This window comes from Symsagittifera roscoffensis, chromosome 9 (genome assembly GCF_963678635.1).
Source record: "Symsagittifera roscoffensis chromosome 9, txSymRosc1.1, whole genome shotgun sequence".
Lineage (NCBI taxonomy): Eukaryota > Metazoa > Xenacoelomorpha > Acoela > Convolutidae > Symsagittifera > Symsagittifera roscoffensis.
Genome location: NC_087070.1, coordinates 53,767,264 through 53,788,529, shown reverse-complemented (window position 1 = coordinate 53,788,529; position 21,266 = coordinate 53,767,264). Strand labels below are relative to the sequence as shown.

Sequence of the window (21,266 nt, the reverse complement as noted above, 5' to 3'; positions counted from 1 at the left end):
ACTTTTTTCCGCAGGAAAATCTGAATAAAGAAAATCTACTTTCAAAACTAGAAGTCGTTTAAGTTTTCTTGTGCCATTTCCGCTTTCGTAATTGGAGAGCGAAAATTCTCCGCTTTTTACATAATGACTTTGAATTGGACTTCAAAATTGAAATCCCGAAAAATTCAACTTGAGCGTATACAATAATTACCTGAAAAAAAATCATCGACACAATCTTTATGAGTGTCTTCACTGCGTTCATTGACACTTGACAAAATTGCTGAAAAAGGCTTGATTATTGTAAAAAAAAAGTAAACAAGGATAACAGGTTGCTAAACAAGTAGCACAGGAAGTTCGGACTAGAGACAAAACAAAAAATTGTTTTTTTTTTGGCAAATTGTGATGAAATTGTAATTACCTGAAAAAAAATCATCGACACAATCTTTATGAGTGTCTTCACTGCGTTCATTGACACTTGACAAAATTGCTGAAAAAGGCTTGATTATTGTAAAAAAAAAAGTAAACAAGGATAACAGGTTGCTAAACAAGTAGCATAGGAAGTTCGGACTAGAGACAAAACAAAATTTTTTTTTGCAAATTGTGATGAAATTGTAATTACCTGAAAAAAAATCATCGACACAATCTTTATGAGTGTCTTCACTGCGTTCATTGACACTTGACAAAATTGCTGAAAAAGGCTTGATTATTGTAAAAAAAAAAGTAAACAAGGATAACAGGTTGCTAAACAAGTAGCACAGGAAGTTCGGACTAGAGACAAAACAAAATTTTTTTTGCAAATTGTGATGTTTTTTGTTCGTTCGGCTATGAGCTGATCTGAACGAAAGCCTTGAAAATTAGTATATTCGCGATGGCAAGTGTAACCTACGCATTTTTGGCAACATTTATCGCCAAAAAAATTATCGAAAAAAAATTGAACCAAATATTTTTGTCTTTTTTGCTTTGGCTTTTTCAAACTGCATTCTTCAGTGGTCCGAACAATAAGGTATGATAAACAAAAAGAGTGGGCTGTCTATGGGATGGGACCAGGACCGCAAAAAATAATTAGCAGACAACGCAATTTAAACAGCGGAGCACTGATTCATGATGCATTCTTCTCACCGACTGAGTAAAATTTCATTTCGTCTACTAGCAAAGACCAGATGCTATACGGAAGCGGAAAATTGCAAGCTATTCAACTTCTCGCCGAAAAAAAACGAGCACAAATTTAAGCGACTCAGGTTTTAAAAAAAACTAGCGCGTAACGCACCTCCGTTTCTTCAAACAGATTAGTTAACATGAAAGCTGCTTATACATAAAAATTTTGAAGTAATGATGAGTATGACACTTTTTATGATCTTTGATCATTTTGTACAGATAGTTTAGAATTTTTAAAACCTAAATATGCACAAAAATGTGCAAAAACGTTTGTTTGAATTTACAATTTTAACGCATTCTCCTTATACATAAACTCTATGAAAAAACACCGATGTGAATGCAACTGTAAAAATACAGGGGAAACCAACAAAGCTTTTGATTTCAAAATTTGAACGATAAAAAAGTTTTTGCTTGAAGTTTTTTCTAACTAAAATGGTCAATCCTCAAAATCTACTGGGTTTCAGATATTCGTAAACGAAACTCTTAAATAGTCTACAGAGCACAACTGCACTTTTCATTTTAGAAAAAAATGAAACAAAATCATCGAATTCATTAATGGGATTCATAATCCAGCGTAATTAATTTTAAATGTAACATTCGTCTACTGCAGTCACACATGAGGCTTAAGAAAAATAGGCCCTATAACCACTGGCTCAAGGGTCAGGGACACCATCTCTTGTGTTTTTCTACCTCAAGAACGGTCGGAGCCAGTTCGGTTCGTTTGTGACATGAGACTACGACCCGTTACAGCTTAAAGGCTACTACTAAAATATCCCCCCACTCTAGAATTAGAAACGTCCTCATACTTAGGTCTCTAGATACCCAAAATACATGAACGCCGTTAAAAACCGGGTTAGAACAATCCGTTAAGTTTATTTTCATTAGACAGTGGAACTTTGATCCATTTCAGATGCATCAACCTAAAACTCGCCTTACCTCAACATAACAATTATAAAACACACTCTAGAAATTTAAATTAGTACTCACATTGTAGCACTCTCAAGAACCAGGAAGTAAATAAGTCGGTAAGCAACTCAAGAATCAATAAAGTAACTAAGATGAGTTTAATGTTAGTCAGTTTCAATAACAAAACAAGTTTTTTACTCTAGACTGTGAGTTCTCGTGAACCATTGGGACACTCTAGCTGTCCACCTTTCCACCTAAGGTTCACTCTGGTCCAGTTAAAAATAGTACTCCAGTCACAACAATCCAGTTCGTGGGAATGCGCTCGTCTCTGTTTCAGATGGGACAGCTCTACTCTCGATTATTATTGCTACTGAAATTGCGAATAGCAATTTCCCACTGATTTTTCTAGCAACTTTCCCGCGATTGTCACTCGATCGTTCTGACTTCTTTTTTCTGATTTTCAGTTATCGCGAGAAAATCGTGCATGACAGGTTCCATTCGAAATTTTGAAAAACTAAATTTCACTCCAAAATCAAGTGTTTTTTGCTTCTCTCAAGGTCAAACTTCCGAATATGACCGACTGGCACATACTCCCCGGACTCGAGATCGATGTCCTCATCGCGTGCTGTCTTCTGCCAGTGAGTCCCAGAAAACCGAGTGTTACTCAAGATACAGTGCCAGTGGTCATTTACAGAAGTTTGCAGCAGACTTAAGCTTATCTACACCACAAAATTCACAGCCATGTAAAATTTTCACACTATCGCTAAACAGCAATCAAAATCTGCACACACCTGCACCCTTGAATTCTTGCTTTCCAAGCCAATCATTTAAAATTTCTTTTGTCCTATTCAATCAGGAAATTGTCATGCAGCATTTTGATTTATATAATAAATATAGTATATTAATAACAATATTTGCTTTGTTAAAACTTCTTTTTCGTGAATCCAAGTTTCACCCGGATCCACGCTCAAGCCCCCCTTTCCCTCTCAAGACTCAAGATCCATTCGAGCCACCTGCTCATCTCGCACTCTTCGCCTTGGAGGTACTGCACCCTGAAGTACTAGATACGGCAAACTGTCTCAACAGTTCCTCTTCATCATCGGAGCTAATCACAATCTCCTCCCAAGCCTTCAGCTGCTCGTAGGATCGCATCCATTCTCTTTGCTCTTGCAACCTCTTTGCTTGGTTGGGTAGTGCCTTCACCCTAGATTCCCGGTTCAAACAAAAGGAGTTGTGCAGGCTCAAGCTCACGTTCTTCGCCAGGTCCTCCTCTAGTATCGATTCCCTCGCCTTGGTATTGTCTCTAGACATTTTACCCACTCTCTTCCATCCTGTCGTGATTGCATTACGATGGGTTAACAGGGGTCTCTTGAAAGCTTCCGGCCCAATCTCGGCCTGGAACTGTCGATACTCCTTTCGATGTTTTCTCATGTGATCTTTCGTTGTCATGTACAACCAGGACGTCAGCGTCGCCCGAAACCATGGGAAGTACCTCAAACGGCTCCAGACATGTCTGACTTCCGTTGGTATGGCGAATACCTTGCACGCAGTCTCAAACAACTCGAGTCTCCTACTGTAGTCTATCGCGTATATTGACTCAGCCGTTGGCGTCCCCGCTTCCCGATACTTCGTTATATTCTCTTCTATCCATCTCAGAGCCAACATCGTACTCACTACCAAGATCGTCACCTTCTGTCGGTGATCCGGTAGTCCGATCGACCGGATTTCTTCCATATCCCACACCAGGCAAAGGTTCTTGTGATCTGGATGTCACACCGTTTGCGCTAAACAGTGGCATGGGCATTCTCCATGGGCGATTTCAATGCTCCTGAGGTTACGCTCCCCCGAGGCTTCCAAGAGAGGCTCAAGCTCCATCATTTTCTCATGCATCGTGTCGTTATCTTCCAGGTTTGGAGCACTTCCCACAGGTTTTCCGATCACGTTTTGTCTCTCGTGATCGCTTGTGTTCTCTCTCTCCAACTTCACAAGTTCTTCTCCCCAGATTTCACTCAAGTCATCTCTCAATTCTTTTGGTACTGTCCCTCTGATTTTTCTCAACAACTTGTGCGAGTGATGCGATATCCGAGCCAACCTCACGCACTTGGGCACTGAGAAGGCCTTGTCCACCAGTACTCTCTGGCTGGATGCTTCCACCATCACCATGTGCAGTGGGTAGTGACTTCCGCACAAGTTGGCCATCATTGACCCTATCAGCGATTTCGCGTTCAATGGCAAGCCATAAGCTTCGCTCATGGGAAATCCCATTTCCGCCTCGAGACCAACCTTCCAGCTCCGGATGTGTTTTTGAGTCACCTGCAACACCCCGGGCCATGATTCTACGCTCAACGCCGTCACTAAATGATGTTCAGATTCTAGTCTTTCCAGTGACTGCAGACTACACATTCTCCGCTACTATTTGCACTTCACTTTTCTCCCTTTCTGTTATGTCTTCGAACCAAGTGACCAGGTCTTCTTTTTGAAATGACAGTATTCTAACGCATGACCGTCCATCGCAGGTGTGCTCTCCGTTTCCACACGTCGAATCCAGACAGCTACCCGGCTCCAATTTCTTTGCTGACCCGGGATTACTAGTCTTTTCGCTTGGCTCTTGCATCTGAGGTGAAATTAGCTTATGCAGCACACTCAACTTTGCCAGATCTTCATCTTCCGTTGGTGCTAACCTCACTCGCTCGGTGGTTTCCTCGATCAGACTCGCGTGGGGATGTGGACACCAGGAGGGTCTTAATAGCTTCCATACCACTCCCAAGTTCGTGATTAACAAGCCATTTCCATCGCCCATGTTCACTTCAACTCTCTTGTTCGAACGCGGTATGCTTACCACCTCTGATGTTTTCTCAAGAATCAGGCCCAGGCTCGGCCCTTCTTTCTCTACCATTTCTATTTCCATTATTCTTTCTGTCCAAAACTTCAGTAGCTCCGCTACCTCATGGTTCCTGTGGGCGCCTCCAGCTTCCGAGTCTAAGAAGGGGTTGTAGGCCATTCCCATCACTCCAGACACATATTGGTATTCCCCCTTCTCGCTGATTCTCGAGTACTGCTCTGACGAGGCCAGGTTACGGTGAACATCATGTTCTTCTTCGAACTTCTTATTATAAAACCTCCGTACCTCGTCTAGCTTCCTATGGTTCTCTAGGGATAGTCTGGAACCCTCTTCCTTTTCTATTCCTGTGCTCTGATACACGTTCAAGATGACCGTTGAGACTCTTTTTTCCATGGTTTTGCTTACGCTTGCTCTCTGTTGGCATGCCAGGATGGTGCTATCAGACATCATCGACATTATCCATCTCAAGAAACACGTGGCATCCTTTCTTCTGGCCAGGCTCAAGCCTGAGTTGTCCCTGGCTACGTGTTGCATCAGTGCCTGATACACATCTAGCTTCTTGCTTCCCAACTTCAGCCTGTCATACGAGGTCAGTGTTTCCAACTCTATCCCCACCAGACTCCAGGTGAACATTAATTGTCCTGCAGTTCTAACGAAGGGATTCGCCATTAATGGTGGTGCTGATGAGGGTGTCCTCATTGCTTCTTCAAAATGATCCTTCAACAAACTCTGCCAGGACCTCTTCAGATGATTTGCCATTTCTATTCTATTAACCTCGGCCTTTTGCTGGGTGGCCCAATTGCGTCGCTTGCGAGCTACTCCACTGTCCAACTTCTTCCAGCAGTCCTCCATTTCTTTCAATGTTTCAAGGGCCACCCACCACGTCCGGGAGGTGTTCCTCGTCTTGTTCCTTTCCAATGGATCACTTGTCACTCGCTTGCCTGTGGCCTGGTGTGCCTTCGAGATCCATTCTTTGCCGACATCTACTTCCCATGTCTGTCCGTTCGTTGAACCTCTCTTCACGTTTATCTTCTGAGGCTTGAAGTCTTCCTCCGATGTCGAACTGGTGGAAACCTCTATTTCCCTCTCTACTTCAAGTGGTCTTCTGAGCTCCGAGCTGCTCTTGTATGCCGCCGTCTTGCATCGAGCCAAAACCATGGGCGCCGTCTCTCTCAAGTTTCCTTCCGAAACAGCATCCACTGAAGGACTACCCAATCCTTCCACTTCTCTCTTCCTCTTGCGAGTCTTCACATCTCTACTTGAGGGTGTTGTGGCTACCATCACTGATTCGACCTCTCCATCCACTCCTTCCAACTCTTGCCTCCCCCCTGCTCGAGCCTTAAGGATATTAGTACTTTTAATCATATTACTAGTCCCAACCTTATCCCTTTTTATATCATCAACCATTTTATCTACAGTTTTTTGTCTCCGAGTAGAGCTGTCCTCACATTTTTCTTCTCTAGTCTTCGATCGTGAATTCCTCAGCTCTACCAGCTTGCTCAGTAGCTCTTTTCTCGCCTTCTCATCCAGGCCCGTTCCTATCAGAAGCGGTTCTCCAAATCTTACGACTGTGTCCCACAGTTCCTCCTTGAATTTGTCCAGCGTCGTCTCGCTGCCCACTTCTTGATTGAATTCTTCCAAGAACTCCTGCCAAGCATCGTCCTTCAGTGATCCCAGAAATATGTCCCTGTTCCCTTCGAAAGTGTTCTTTTCCCTTTCCTCCGAGCTCAAGAGTATCATCCCCATATTGAAGGTCTCACTTGCCAATGGCAATTCCAGATCCTTCCGGGGGGACGGAATCAGGGGTGGTGTGGCAGTATCTACCCAATTCTCCTCGCTCAAGTCTTTCAACAGCTCTTGAGTGATGAGCTCCTCCCCTGATGGCCCTGGTTCAGGCGTATTCCCCACTTCCATGTCTTCACCGGCTTCACTGAGAGTTTCATCCATACTCTCTTCTTCTGACTCATGTCTCCTTCTCTCGAGAATTTTCTTAAATCGGTCCTCGACGGGTCCACTCCTCTTGTCTCCAGGCGTGTCCACGGACAGTGGTGATGGCGTCGTAGGATCCAGCTTTTTGTATTCCGTCAGTGCTACATGCAGTTGACCTGCTGCATCTAGTTCTGTTCCCTCCTGTCTCATTTCCACCTGTTCCAAGCCGTAGGGTGCCTTATATTTTCTCGTAGCAAATTTCATGTCGTCCACCAATGCGACGTGCCCCTCCATCACGATCATCCTGCCATCATCCCATATGGGTAGCATGTTCTCAAGTCCCTCCTTCTCTAGAGTTCTCAAGACCTTCCGCACCTCATATCCGGGGGGCTGTGAACCTCTACTCTTTTTCGCTTGCGTCGTCCACGAATTTACCTTCGTCTCGCTGGTATGGAAGTAGACCGCCGCCGTGTAGCCGATGAACAGGGGGTCCCAGCCATCAGTGAAATCCTTCTGCATTTCCTCCGTCGTCATCCTCGCCATTATGGAGGGAACTACCAAGGGACTGTTCATTCCTAAGGTCATCCTCCTGACTATTGGGAACTCAGGCATGGTGGCTGGGAGGATTTCTTTCTCCATTATGGTCTCCAGCTCCCTCTTCGACAGTGCGAAGCACTCCTTCCAGGCAGGAATTCTCAAGATTTCTCGTCCGTGCGCCGTCAATGGGTTCAAGTTCCAGAATTTGGGATACATTTCGATGGGACCCTCTCGCTTGCCTCCCATTCTACATTGCATTTGCCCCCTGAAGTTGTACACTATTAGCTCGGCATCTTTCACCTTTCCAAAGAGTACCGTGTTGCTCATTCGCCCTCTGAGCACCTCCTGCTGACACCAATTTAACGCCGTCCCATCCAGTATACTGATAAGACTCAAGTGCGTTACAGAGTGACGATACGTTGTCACCAGGGGGTCTGGGAACGCGTACGTCACTGCTGGACCATAAATGCAGGTCACCACCTCCTCTAGGCCCCGGATTATCCCCATTGGGTCCGACCTCATTGCCAGGCATAGGTCCGTCAGCAGAGGCATCCCTCTGTTCGTCTTCTTCCATTCTTCTCTCGAAGTTGGATTCTCATCTTCACCCGTCATGTGCCGATTTTGCATCATGAGGTATTGTACTAGCAACGTCTTCAACCCTGCGGCACACTTGTAGGAGCTGGTTTCAATGCTCGTGTGGACTCTCCCCATAGACAGAGGCTCTCCATATTCCATTAATTGATGAAACGACACCAATTCCCCATGGGTCAAGAGTACTAGTGCCAGGTACCCATCAACTCGAAGTGTCTCCACTCCCCGACTAAACATGTATGCTGGGCCCATGTTGAACAAGTATCTGGGGTAGACCAAATACAGGGCCAAGAGCAGGCTGATGGGCATGCCCAGTATCTCCTGCACGAATGCTCCAAAGATAGTCGCCGTGGTACCGAATATTCCTGCCAAGAATTCCTTCTCCCAGCAAGGACTCAAGAACTTGAGAATCTCGTAATCCCTCCTAGTCTTCAATTCGCCTTTGGCGTGCTCTCTCCAGAACCCTCCAATCGTCACTTCATTGGCGGCCGAGACAAATCTAGCCACCGTCATGTCTCTTACTTCGGCCAGCTCCAGTTGCTTCTCTAGAAAACTCCAGACTTGTTTCACGAGGAGTGGTGCTTCCTCCCTTGTCTTATTCGTGGCGTTCTCTAGCCTTGGTGTCAAAAATGGCCACCAGCCATTCTCTTGAGTCAAACGATATTTCATCGATTCTAATTGCTTTTCCGTCTCGGCCACATTTCTTCTCTCGTTACTGGGACCTCTAGACCTGCTGGTGGAGTTTGTGATCTTCACATCCATACTCCGAAACCACAAGCTGGCCGTTAATTTGCTCATCGCCGGGTGATCTTCCCCGATGACTGGGCTGAACTTGAGTTGCCTGGCAAAGTTCGATATCTCTAGCAAGAGCACCTCGTCTAATACGATCAGGATGTCGGCTAGTCCATAAAAGCCCCTCAGTGCATGAGATATGTCCGCCCATGCCGCCGCCAATTCTGACTTGCGAAGCCTCAGGTTCGATGGCTCCAACTCCCGATTGGGGGCTGCCATTAGAATCCGCCATTCATTCCCTTCTGCTATCAGGATCAAGACCGCGTACACCAACTGTAGGGCGGGTGGCATATTCGCGTATCCAGGGGATGTGGTAAACACCACCTTCGTCCTGGACCCGAATCTCGAGACAACATTCTCTTGCACTTCATTCATCGCCGCAAACAACGCTTGAATGGCTTCCCATATCTTCCTCGATGTCGGAATTTCATCGCCCTTTAGTTGCTCAAGAAGTCCCATCGCGTGCAGGTGATTATTCATCCCTGCAAACAACAGCAGCTCAGGTTCACAGGGCATCTCCGACTTTATTGCCACCACCAGAGTTAACATCTGATTTAATTCAGCTCCTGGCAAAGAGTATATCAAAGTCTCCGGCCAGAACAACTTGGGAGACGTTCCTTCGAAGTCTGATCCCGCCACAATGACTACTCTCGCAGCAGCTGGATCTGCTCTATCATAAACTGCCAGGGTTTTGGCCAGCTGGGTACTCCCACAGGGCGTCCCGTACCTGGGATCTTCCGCCAATTTCGAGCCTTCGTAAGCGGCATCTGGCAATCCCGTTCCTCCCGGATTGAGTAGCTTGTCTACCACCTTCAACTGTGCCGGGGTTGCCAACCTGATCCTGGCGATGCTAGTTCGGTGCTTGGGAGGTTCTGCTATAAGTCCAGGACTCCCCAGCAGCTTGAGAGGTCTGTAGTTAATGGGTCCCATGATCGCTTTTGTGGGAATTCCAGTCAGGTCTGTGGTCTCCATCAACTTCGCTCTCGAGAAGTGCGCCTCATGAGCTTTCAACCAGTCCACGCAATGATGCCTATTCAAATCCTCGTGTGACACTCGTTCGATCCCCAGGGTTTCCGCCAATTCTTGCCTGCATTCCAAACTCTCTAGATCCAGTTCTTTCACCTTCTCAGGATATCTCAAGCGAGCGGTCTCCATAGACTTATTTTCCCGTTTGCTCTCTGCCACTACCACTGAGGATATCGCCGAGCTTGGAGGTGTTGATGACGTCACCTCCTCAGACTCCATTGGCGTGGCACTCTGCAATCTGGTCTGGCTGCTCCTTGAACTGTCTCTAGTGTCAACTCTCGGTCCCAAGCGACCAGACAAGGCCCTTGAGGCAAGGAATGGTGGGTTCGGAGGTGGTCCTAATGTGAATTGGGCTGTCTCTAGCAGATCCGCCTCCAGCGCATTTATGTGTTCTTGGAAGACGTCGTTTAGCCACTCTGCTCCCCTTGGTCTATCAAAATGGATTCCATCATTGGAGGTGTCTTCAGGGAATCCCTCTTTCTCCATGCGCTCTGCCACGTCCAACAGTCTGAAAGGGAGCACACTCTTCCGGTGGATGTCTCTTATCACCTTGTTTAGGTTCCGCACCTTCTCGTTCATCTCCAAGGCGTGCTGATCAAACATCATGTTGTAGGGGACAGTACATATCGTCAACAGGATGGGGTCCATCTGAATCCTCAGTTCCTCAAGAAGGCAGCTCACCTTATCGTGCAGCCTTGTTATTTTCCTCGCTTCACCCCTTGATACATCGTTGGTCCCGACCATCAGGGTCACCGTGTATACTTTGGTCATCCCCAGCATGTCAAGCGTTGCCAACATCTGTGGCGTGGCAGCTCCAGCGAAACTCAAGATTCCCGTCTGCCAGTGCGATCGGATCCGGGTCAACACCCGCACCAGGCTGTCCCCTACGATTAGATGAACCGCACCTTCTGGTACCCGGGGTGGCGCCAAGTACTGCACCCAGGCCGCATCATGAAAGCAGTCTCTCCTAGCTTTCTGCTCCGTACTCCAGTCCAGCCGATTGTGCCTGTGGTACCTCCCCTCTGTATTCTTCTTATAACTCAAGATCACGACACTCCTAACCGGCTGTTCCCTCCACGTCGGGGGAAGCTCCGGTCTTGCCGAACTCTCACGACTCTTTTGTCGCAATCTCTCGCCCAGTTCTCTCAGACGCGATGAGCCGCCGCTCACCTGACTGTCACTCGAGGTCGAGGTTGGGGTATATCCCGGCAGCTCCACATCCATCAGTGGGCGTATGGGTTGCGTCTCTAGGCTACGCAAGGAAGACGTTGCGTCATTCGGTATCCAAACTTCCAACCCTTCACTCATGTGTTCTCGGGCCTCGCGGTCAAGGTTGAACCGTGCTCTTGCTCTGGGGGCTTCATCCACCTCCATACGTGACTCTGGCCTCGAGCTGGTGACCACTCGCTCCTTCGGCCTGGCTCCCTTCTGTGCATCAAGCTCGCGTTGTCGTTGTTCTATTATGTCCAATTCCGACCTCAGTTGATCACGATTTGCGGCGTTCTCCCGCACCCTTAACTCCTGTTGATGTTCAGCTTTTTGCATCTCAAGCAACCTCAGAGCCTGGTCTCGCTCGTTGACCGCCTGGTCCCTTTCCAGCTGAACCTTCTCCCGATCCAGTTTTGCCTGATCCCGATCGAGGTTCGCCTTATTCCTTTCCTTCTGCGTCTTCTCGAGCTCTTTCTTTAGAACACCTAGATCCGGATATGCCTCGGTCGTCTGTTGCGTTCGTGACATCGATGGCACCCTACTCGAGCTCTGGCTTGTGGATCTTACTGTTGGCCTAGTCGGTAGTGGGAATTCCCCTGCGCCATATTCGGTATTGTTATTCAGGCCAGGATTCCTTGCCAAGTCAAAACCCCTTACTCCTCCATCCACATTCCAAGACAACCATCTGGTCTGCTCTTGGTTCGATATTCCCTCGGTGGTGTAGCCGATCATCAAGACAGCCTCCGTTGCAGACTCCCTGCACTCACCCTGGTCCTCCAACTGGAGGATGGCATTCAGCATCACCGCCATTCTCTCGTCTATTTGGGTGTAGTCCAAGTCCCTCAGGCGTCTGTACAGCTCATCAAGAGTGGGCTTCTTCAGGGCCGCGGGCACGGATTTCCATAATCGGTCTGCCATTCTTCGTGACTTCGGGATGTATACAGGTATGTGTTAACCAGCTCAAGAATTACCTTACCAGCTCAAGAATTACCTTACCGACTCAAGTATTACCCAACTCAAGAATTCTCTCGAATTGTTCCCTTGCAAATACTTGCTGTAAGTGCCGATTATCGCGAGTTCAATCAAGGTTTCTCTCTCTGTTTCTCGCTAGAGTATAGTTGGATTTTCAACTTTGTTTTTCAAACTTGATCTGAAAACAGAAAGCATATTGAAACTTGACATGTCATGTTCCTAACCTAGAGACCCCCCTTTTACCAGTATGGTTAAAATCTTATCATTTTCATATCACTTAAAACAATTCAATTGGAATTCCCTTAAAAGCATGCAGATTCATTTTATGTTTTAGCACCGTTAACTCGTTTTAAAATTTAATTGTCATGCCAATCATATCTTAAGATCCCTTTACCTGCGCCGCACCCCAGTACCTAATTCAAGATTCCTCCCTCACACCCGACTCGATACCCCCATGTACCCGACTCAGGCGATGCTCAAGTAGTACTTCTTATGAAGATACACCATTATCTCAGTTTCTGCAAAGACCACATGTAGGATAGCGTACAATTCCCTCGGGCTCAGTTTGCCCCTGTTCGGGTCATACACCGGCATTGAGACTTCTGTTATCCCTCTTTCAATCATGAAGTCTCGTAATCTTGTTAGTGCCAATATCACGTGTTCGGGATCGATTGTGTTCCTGTCATTGACCCTCGTTACTAGGAAGCACAGATATTTGCCCGGGACTTGTGCCACTGACGGTGGAAGCGCTGCCATCCCTCCCAGTCCTGGTCTCTGTCTGAACAGAAACTCTACATTCTGGTACTCTCTTTTGAAGTCAGCTTCCAATCTTGATTTGAAACTCATGTCCGCCGTGATGCAGATCGCGCTGGTCCTGTTTGACAGGATGAAGTCGCTATCTGTTATCATGATGTTCTCCGAGTATTCATTGGGTATTTCGAATTTCGTTTTGAAATTCCGACCTATAGTAGGCTCTGGCTCTTCTTCCTCCAGTTCCAATTCGCTCGTTTCTCTCACTTCCTTGAGCTTCTTTATCATCAAATTTTCGGTGTGGGTAAGTCCTACCCCCACTCCCCGGACAAAAATATTTATCGACGTCCCCGTCGATGTTGTCGGGTCTGAATTGTCCTGAGGAATGTCCAGTGGCCTGTCTGTTGCCGTCCATCCGAAAAGAGGGTCCTCTGTCTTCATGTAATTTGCTGCTGATACATCGACTTGCTGAATGCTTTGTCCTTCGCGGCTCTCGTCTTTGACATCACGCATCCACTCTAGAATCCTCAAGTTCGTGTTCTCCCTCCTCTCTATCTCACTCTGTTCGAGATCCGTTTCTACTTCTGGCGTCGAGTAATCATCCTGCGGATAATGACCACCATCGTCAATGACCTCTCATTCCTCTCCAGCTTCCAGTTCGCCTGCCTTCAGTAATTCCTCGCCCAATTTGTCTGGCTGTATCTTATCGATCAAGAAGTCATCCCCGTACCTGTTGTACCTCATGCCTGTGCGTTTACGATTGCCAGTCCTGGTTTCCGGTGGTGTTGTTCGATCCGGTTCCATCCATTTCGGCACCTCGTCTTGCTCCGGGTCGTTCCAGTCTTCTTCTACAAATGATCCTGCATCAGACTCCACTCCTATCTTTTCATTGTCGTCCAAACTCAAGTTCTCATTACCATCATTTTTCTCTCTAGTGCCTTTCTCATTCACTTCACACGCTGGCTCTACCACCAGGTACTCAAGACCCTCCATGTCCTTCGGTATGCACCAATCCTCTGGAGACGGGACGTGAGGCTTCAGATTTTCATAATGTGCCGCTCGCCCAGTACTCAAGCGATAGAACCGTCCTTGTTGATGAACCTCCGTTATCATGAATGGTCCCCTCCACTTCTTGAGTAGTTTCTTTGTTCCCTTGGGCGGTATGACATTTTGGAAGACCCACACGTATTGGCCCACTTCATATGGCTTTGCTCGTAATATTTATTCGTCGTATTTCCTGCGTTGCCTCATTTGCGCTTGCGCCGTGTTCCTCCTGCATAGCTCGTTCAATTCCTGTTGTCTTTTGATCGCTTCTTTCACGTATGCCTGAGGCGACGTCCTTTTCCCTTCGTATTCCGGGTAAAAGAATATCAGGGGCATTGCTCTCTCCCTGCCCGTCAACATCATGAAAGGACTGATGCCCGTAGTTGAGTGCTGTGTACTGTTGTAGGCTCCTACTACCTGTGGCAGGTATTTGTCCCAGTCCGTCATGTATCTTGAGCAGTACACCCTTAACATGTTGACCAGTGTCCTGTTTTGTCTCTCTACCAACCCATTGGTCTGTGGATGATAGGTTGTCGAGTGTGCTTGAGCAATGTGCGATCTCTTCATCAATTCTTTTGTCAAGTCCCCTACAAAAGCTTTGCCGTTGTCCGACTGGAAAGTCATTGGACAACCATACCGCGATATCCAATGCGTTATCAGATGATCACATGTCTCCTCGGCCGAGGCTGTTTGGCACGGGACCGCTTCCGCCAACTTTGTGAAGTGATCTATTATAACCAGTATCTGGTTATATCCCGACTCCGTCATGCTGATTTTTTGATGGTCTATCTGCACCACTTCATTGAACTCTGAGCTCTCAACGGACTTGAGGGGAAATTTCATCTTCCTTGGGTCTTTTACCTGGAGACATGCCAGGCAGGCATTCACCCATCTCTCGCAAGCTTTTCTCATTCCTGGCCAATCAAACCTGTGAAGTATCCTTTGTTGTACTTTGTCTATCCCCTGGTGGCCCATCTGGTCGTGCGATCTGAAAAGCACCTCCGTTTGATACAACTGTGGCAGTATGATGAGGTTGTGTTTGTGTAATATCTTCTCCTCATCTTTCCTCTTGCATGCTACCACCCCATCAGCTGTGTGGTAGAGTAAGTCTTTTTTCTCTTTGTAGAACTGGCTCAAGATCTTGTAGCTGTCTTCCTCGAGTTCCCCCTTCTCCTTGACCCCCGACTGGATCCATTTGGAGAGGTTACTTGTCATTTTGTCATTCTTTTGGGCTCTTATTAGGTCTGACAGCCTATATCTTGCCCTGACATGCTCCTTTAGCGCCATGATCTGTCCATTCATCTCACCAGGTTTGTGGATGTCATCACTCAGCTTCACGCATATCATCCTTTTCACGATTTTCATATCATCTTCTGGCACCAGATTTGTTCTGACGTTTGAGTTGCATGATAGTTCTCTGTATGGCTTCCTTGAAACCGCAATTCTCTCAAGTTCCTCGCCACCTCGTATCTCCTGTATCTCCAGATTGTACGTTCCTGATGATGGATCCGTCTGTAACTCCCTGTCGTGGTGCCTTGTCTTCTCTTCCGCCAGTATCATGCACAGACTGTCCTGGTTTTCGCTGCTCTCATCCGAGTCTTCATCCCATCCTTCACGCTCCCCGGACAATTTTCCTTCTCCGGTTCCTTCTTCCGTGAACCTGGAACACTCCCCGGACTCTTGACCTAGTCCCAGGTGTTCAGTATCCTCCTTGAACGTCACTTTCTTTTTCCTAACCCTGGTCTGCTCCAGAATGTCTTCGGGGATTTTGTCAACTAGTGACCGCACGACATCTTTGCTGTCAGTGACGCTTCCTCTTGATGAGTCCGTATCGTTCACTGTCTCTTTTCTCCGAAGTATAGTGAATTCCGGTTTCTCTGTACCCTTCTCCTGGATCACTGGCTTATCATCTGATAGTTTCTCGAGCAACCTCATTAAGTCATCATCTATCTGTGCAGTTCCTGCTTCCACCTGGTTAAGATCATAGCCTTTTGCCTTGAGCGTCTCCTTCACGATCTTCGACTTGAGTATAATCTCAATCGGAATCCTCTTGCTCTTCCTCAAGATGGTCTTCTTTGGAGGCTCTTTAGGCAATTCAGGATGATCTTCTATCGGTTTGCCTGACTTGTCCAGCCACCTCGTGAGTGGAAGACTGTCGTACGTTTCCTTGTCCATGAATGAGAAGCCATCTTTGATTTCAGGTCTGTCTGCTTCTCTTTGCTCTTGTCTCTCATAGAACTCCGTCTTCTTACTCAAGCTGTCGGCATTCTGATGTTTATCTCGCGTTCTATGCTCAATTATCATGTTGTATCCGTCCAAGCAAACTATCCACCTCCCAATGTAACTTTGGTCCATTGAGTACGTTTTCAGCCAACTTAGTGCTCGATTGTCGACTCGCAGCTTGAAGGGCTCACTGCCTAGGTATACCCTGTATTTCTCGACAAAGGTGACCACTGCAAACATCTCTGCTTTCGGTGCCCCGTACTTCATCTCTGTGTCGCTTAGGACTTTGCTCCCGTACGCTATTGGTCTCAAGACTGTCTTCCCATTCCATTCTTGTTCTTGGTGAAGAATCCCAGAAATCGCGACTACCGACGCATCCGTGTCCAGCACGTACATCCCTTTCTCAGTCGGCATACCCAGTACTGGTGCCTCACACAGCTCTTTCTTTATCCTCTGGAATGACTCTTCTGCTGCGTTGTTCCACGTGAACTTCTTGCCCTTGTGTCTCATTAATTGTTGCATCGGGTATACCTTGTCTGCATAGCCTTTGATGAACTCTCTATAATAGTTAGCGAAACCCAGGAAGCTCATCAACTGGTGCTCTGTCTTCGGTGATTTCCAGGTCAGGACGGCTTCCACGGCGTCCGTATCAGGTCTGATGCCGTGCTTGTCTACCATCCTGCCCAAGTATTTTATTGAGTCCTTGAGTATCTCGCACTTTGATGGTTTACACTTTAGCCCCGACCTCTTCATGCATGCAAACACTTCGTCTAGTCTCTCAATGTGGTCTTCCAGTGTTGGCGTCGCTATTACCACGTCATCCACGTAGCACATTACCAGGTTGCCATACTTCTTCGTTACGCCTATCAGCGCGTGTGCCATCAACCGCTGAAACGTGGCTGTGGCATTGCAAAGTCCAAACGGCATCCGTTTCCATTGAAACAGACCCAACTCGCAGGCAAACCCTGTCTTGTCCCTGTCCTGCTTCCTTAGTGGTACTTACCAAAAGGCCGAGCCTAAATCAAGAGTCGTAAAAAATTTTGCATCACCTAACTTCGAGAGGCTCTCATCAATCCTAGGTATGGGATAGGCATCCTTCACCGTGACGGAGTTCAGGTATCGAAAGTCACAACAAAACCTCAACTGGTCGCCTTTCTTTTTGGCCATCACTACTCCACACGCCCACGGTGACTTGGATGGTTCTATCATGTCATACTCTAGTAACGTCTCGATCTCTTTTCTACACGCGTCCGATTTGTGTGGGGTCATGCGCCTCGCCCCCTCCCTGTGTGGTACCGCGTTTTCCTCAAGCTCTATTTCATGCTCAACGAAATTACAACACCCGATATCCGCCTTATGCCTCGAAAAAACTTCCTCGTTCCGCTCTAGTACGTCCTTGATGGCTTCGAGCTGTTCATCTTTCAGTTTGCCCCTCAAGTGTTCAATCTCCGGCAGGACCGGTTTATCAGTTTGCATTTCATCTAGTGTAGGTCGCTCCGGAAAGTTTGAACAGCTCGAAAGACCATCATCCGTTTCTGACTTAAGTGATTTAATAAGACCTGAAGAATCTTTTATTTTCTGCAATCGTCTCAAGATACAAATTTTGTCCCTGTGATTGGGACAATCAACAACTTCATTTTGTTTTGAGTTCTCAATTGTTTCATATCGAGTTTTAACCGGTAAAGCATATCCCAGTTTCCTCCCTCTCTGTATCGTGATCGGTATATCAAGGGTATTCAACAAGACACTGACGCAGAGGCCGCTCTTCGCTATCGAAAATGATCTTCCTAAAACAGCAGCACTTTGACTATTAGGATTCGGAACTATGCACACTTGCTTGTTGTCACTTAGTTCATTGTAATTTTTCATCCTCAAACTTACGATTGCCGCTTCATTAGCTTTTAGCCTCACCCTCCTACTCAAGAATACCGGTGCTTTGTTTTCATTTGCCATTATTAAATTTACCGGTTTGACTGCGTACCTCCTATCCGGGTTCCGTATCCTGAACATTGCGTTATTTAGATCAATCGTTACGTCGAAATTCCTGATGAAGTCTCTGCCCAAAATGAATTGGTCAGATTCATCTAGGTTTTCTACCACGATGAAGCTCATCCACAGGTTACGTTCCCCCAAATTGAGGGCTATTATCGGCGTCCTGCCCAGCACCCGTAGGGCCCCTTTGTTTGCAGCTGACAGCCGTATTCTCGAGTCTATCAAGTCACCTTTGTCAAAGCCCATCTTCTCCCAAGTTTCGATTGGTATAACGCTCAAGACTGCTCCCGGGTCAAGCAACCCACGCAACTGAGTCTTTTTGCCACTTATATCTAGCACGTGCCCTGTCACATCTGCCTCTGTTCCGATGTGCATTGCATCTTCTTCAAGCATGGCGCAGTGTCCAATTGATCTCACTTTCAACTCTTCTTTCCCTACGTAGATTTGCCCAATTAGGTCTTCGTCACATGTTATCATCGTCTTGGTATAGATGTTAATCCCATCTATATTTAGCATCACCTCGTGTGGACCATAAGCTTCAGTATACCTGTTATCAACACGTACCGACTTGCTGCCCCCTCTCGTGAGTAGTGCTCTCAGCGCTCTAGAAGTCGTTTGTGGGCTTATACGACTCAAGCAATCTGCGTACACATCAATATGCATTACTGTCTGGTCACTCGGTTCATTCAAGTTTCTGGTTACCTCGTGGCCGCCCACTGTGATTATCGACATTATTCTAGCCCCGATTCTCGATATGCCGAATGGATTTCCCGTAATCATTTTTACATTGTTACAATTCCCGGTCTTTGTTGAGCCCGGTACAGCTTCTGGTGCTTGGTTCGATCCAGTTAATGCTTCGTTAAAATTCTGTCTTTCTATCTCCAGCTTTAGTCGTTGCTCTACTTCTTTCGCAGCCAGGTCCTGTTTCACTTTGGCAATTGCTTCCGTCGCCGCTTTCTCATAATTTATCTCTAGAGAGTTCCCTGCCGCGGATTCTATGGCATCATTAACATGTGATACAGCTTTCACTGTCTTCGTCGGCAATTCCGTGCTTGGTGCTCCTAAGTTCCTCGATTCAAATTCGTTTTGCCTGTTCCGCTGATTCTGCACCGCCGCTAATGCCAGCTTATGTTTAGGGTGACTCTGGTCCTTGACCGCTTCCCAGAACAAGGGACAATCCATTCGGAAGTGCCCCTCCTGGTTACAGAAGAAGCATCTTGCGCTTATCTTGATGATTAAGCCGCTATAGTACTCGTGTTCCTCCATTTGGCTCATGTCCTCCTCATCTGGTGCATATCCTAGACTCTTCATGCCTTGTTTGTATGTTGTGCAGTCAGCCACGTGGTGATCCGCCGACCCGCAGTTCGCGCATGATCTGCGCTTGTCCATGTCATCTCTAGGTTTGTACCATGACGACCTCTGCGGTTGACTTCCCCCTTGCGTGTTCCTGTTTTCTGAATACGAGTATTTCTTGGGTTTCATCAGCATGTATTCCCTTGATTTCTGTCTCATTTCTTCTGGGGTTGGTGCGCTGTCTTTCGACAATGTTTAGTATGTTGCTAACATTGTCCTTAAGTCGTCACTTTTTACCCCATCAATGAACTTCGAGGCAATGCTAAAGTTTCTTCTGTTTGTCGACTCTTCTGGGTCACTCCTTCTTCTCAAGCTCTCGAGATCATCTAGGAACCGATCTATTGACTCGTCGTCCCTCTGCCTTCTCTTTTCAAATCGCATCATCGCTTGGTGACCTTTCATGCCTGACCCGAATCGATTCAGCAATATCTCGAAGATCTTGTCCGCGGTATCGCGTTCTTCTTCTTTCTTCGCAACCACGCATTTTAATGCTGTGCCTTCTAAATTGCTGAGTATGGCTGTGCATGCTTGTCTTTCATCGTTCAAGTTGTCTTACTCTAGATGTAATCTCATCACTTCCACCCACTTGTCAATGCATCCATCAGAGTCGTCTTTGAATTCTTTTGGCTTCTTGAATGTTTTTCTTGATTTCCCATCTCTCCTATCGCTCGAGTTAGTGTTCCTCGTGGCGAAGGCCTCTAGAGTCCTGTTCATCATCTCCCAAGTGTTTGCCCATGTCATAGCATCCGGACCTGCGTTGCTGTTAGCTGTTGAGTCCCCCGGACCAGTCGTTGTACTTGACATTCCATTCTTCATGATTGTTTTAGCAGCTGTTGGTGCTATGCTCACCGTATTCCGGGTTAGGGGCAACGGTGTCGATTGCCGTTTGTTCCTTTGTGGTTCCACAAAGTCAACTCTGGTGCCTTGCGCGCGATCCGCTGCCGGTCTTTCTTGTGAGGTAGAATTACTCAAGATTGCATCCAATTTCGCCTGTATTGCACACGAACTCTCGGCCTGATTTTTGCTCATTGTGTCCATTCTCTTTTCCAGGCTACCTAATTGGCTGTTGACATCATCATATCGGTTTTTTAACTGTTGCAAATCTTTTTTGATGTTCTTATCTCGTTCTTCATTGGTGGTTTCTACATTATCTGACATCTCCTTGAGTCTCTCTTCTGTTGCCTTGGCCAGGTTAAAATAACTATCCAGATACTCGTTTTTGTTGTATCTTAATTCTTTTCTTATCACTTCTCTGTCCTCTTCGCTGTGCTTCAGCTTTTTGTCGATCTGATTCAGTTTCGCCATCAAGTCACCTAGCTCAAGAGTAGCCTCTTCATGGTCAGCCGTCGGTTTTTCTTCGGCCGTCGCTTCTGCTCTAGTTTGTTCCTCTCTCGGATTGGCTTCTGTCGTCTTCGTGCTCACTGTTCCAAATGTTCGTGCTCTTTCAGCTTTTGGTTCTTCAGTCACGTTCTCTTTCGTTTTTATTCCGACCATCATCGCCAACCTTTCTGTAAAAGATGTCTTTTTTACTTGAGAGTCTTCTTTCACCGTTTCTTCGGTGTTGCCTATTGCATCTTCCACGTTGTCTATTGGTGAGAATTCTACGGGTTTCGAGTTTGGTTCTTCTGCATTGGGCATTGGAGTTGACTCCGTCGCTATTTTCCTTGTTTCATCAACACTTTGATCAGGTGTCTCTAGATCAATCTCGATGGTGGGTTCTACTCGTTCCCCTTCCATGCCCTCTCTTGCTCTGTTCTCCGCTGTACTCCTTGTGCTGACCATGTTAACTGAAAAGTTCTTCTTTGTTATCTTTGGGCCCATTGATGTTGTTTTGCGTAGCGACGAATTATACTTTGCTTCAGTAGGTCTTTTTTCAGCTACCGGTACCCTGCTCTGCCTCATTATTTCTATTTACAATTGCTTTTATTTACAATTTTACTATATACACAACCCTATTCTAAGAATA

At 46.7% G+C, this 21,266-nt stretch overlaps 1 protein-coding gene across 2 annotated transcripts in view; it reads right to left on the bottom strand.

Moving 5' to 3' along the window:
* Window positions 1-17,512, bottom strand: part of LOC134854458 (sperm flagellar protein 1-like) — a 52,214-nt gene extending 34,702 nt beyond the window's left edge. For both annotated transcript variants that reach the window (XM_063870712.1, XM_063870713.1), the window contains exon 1: window positions 17,503-17,512. The gene's annotated coding sequence lies outside the window, so the exon portion shown is untranslated. The remainder of the gene's footprint in view (window positions 1-17,502) is intronic.
* Between the last annotated feature and the right edge of the window lie 3,754 nt (window positions 17,513-21,266).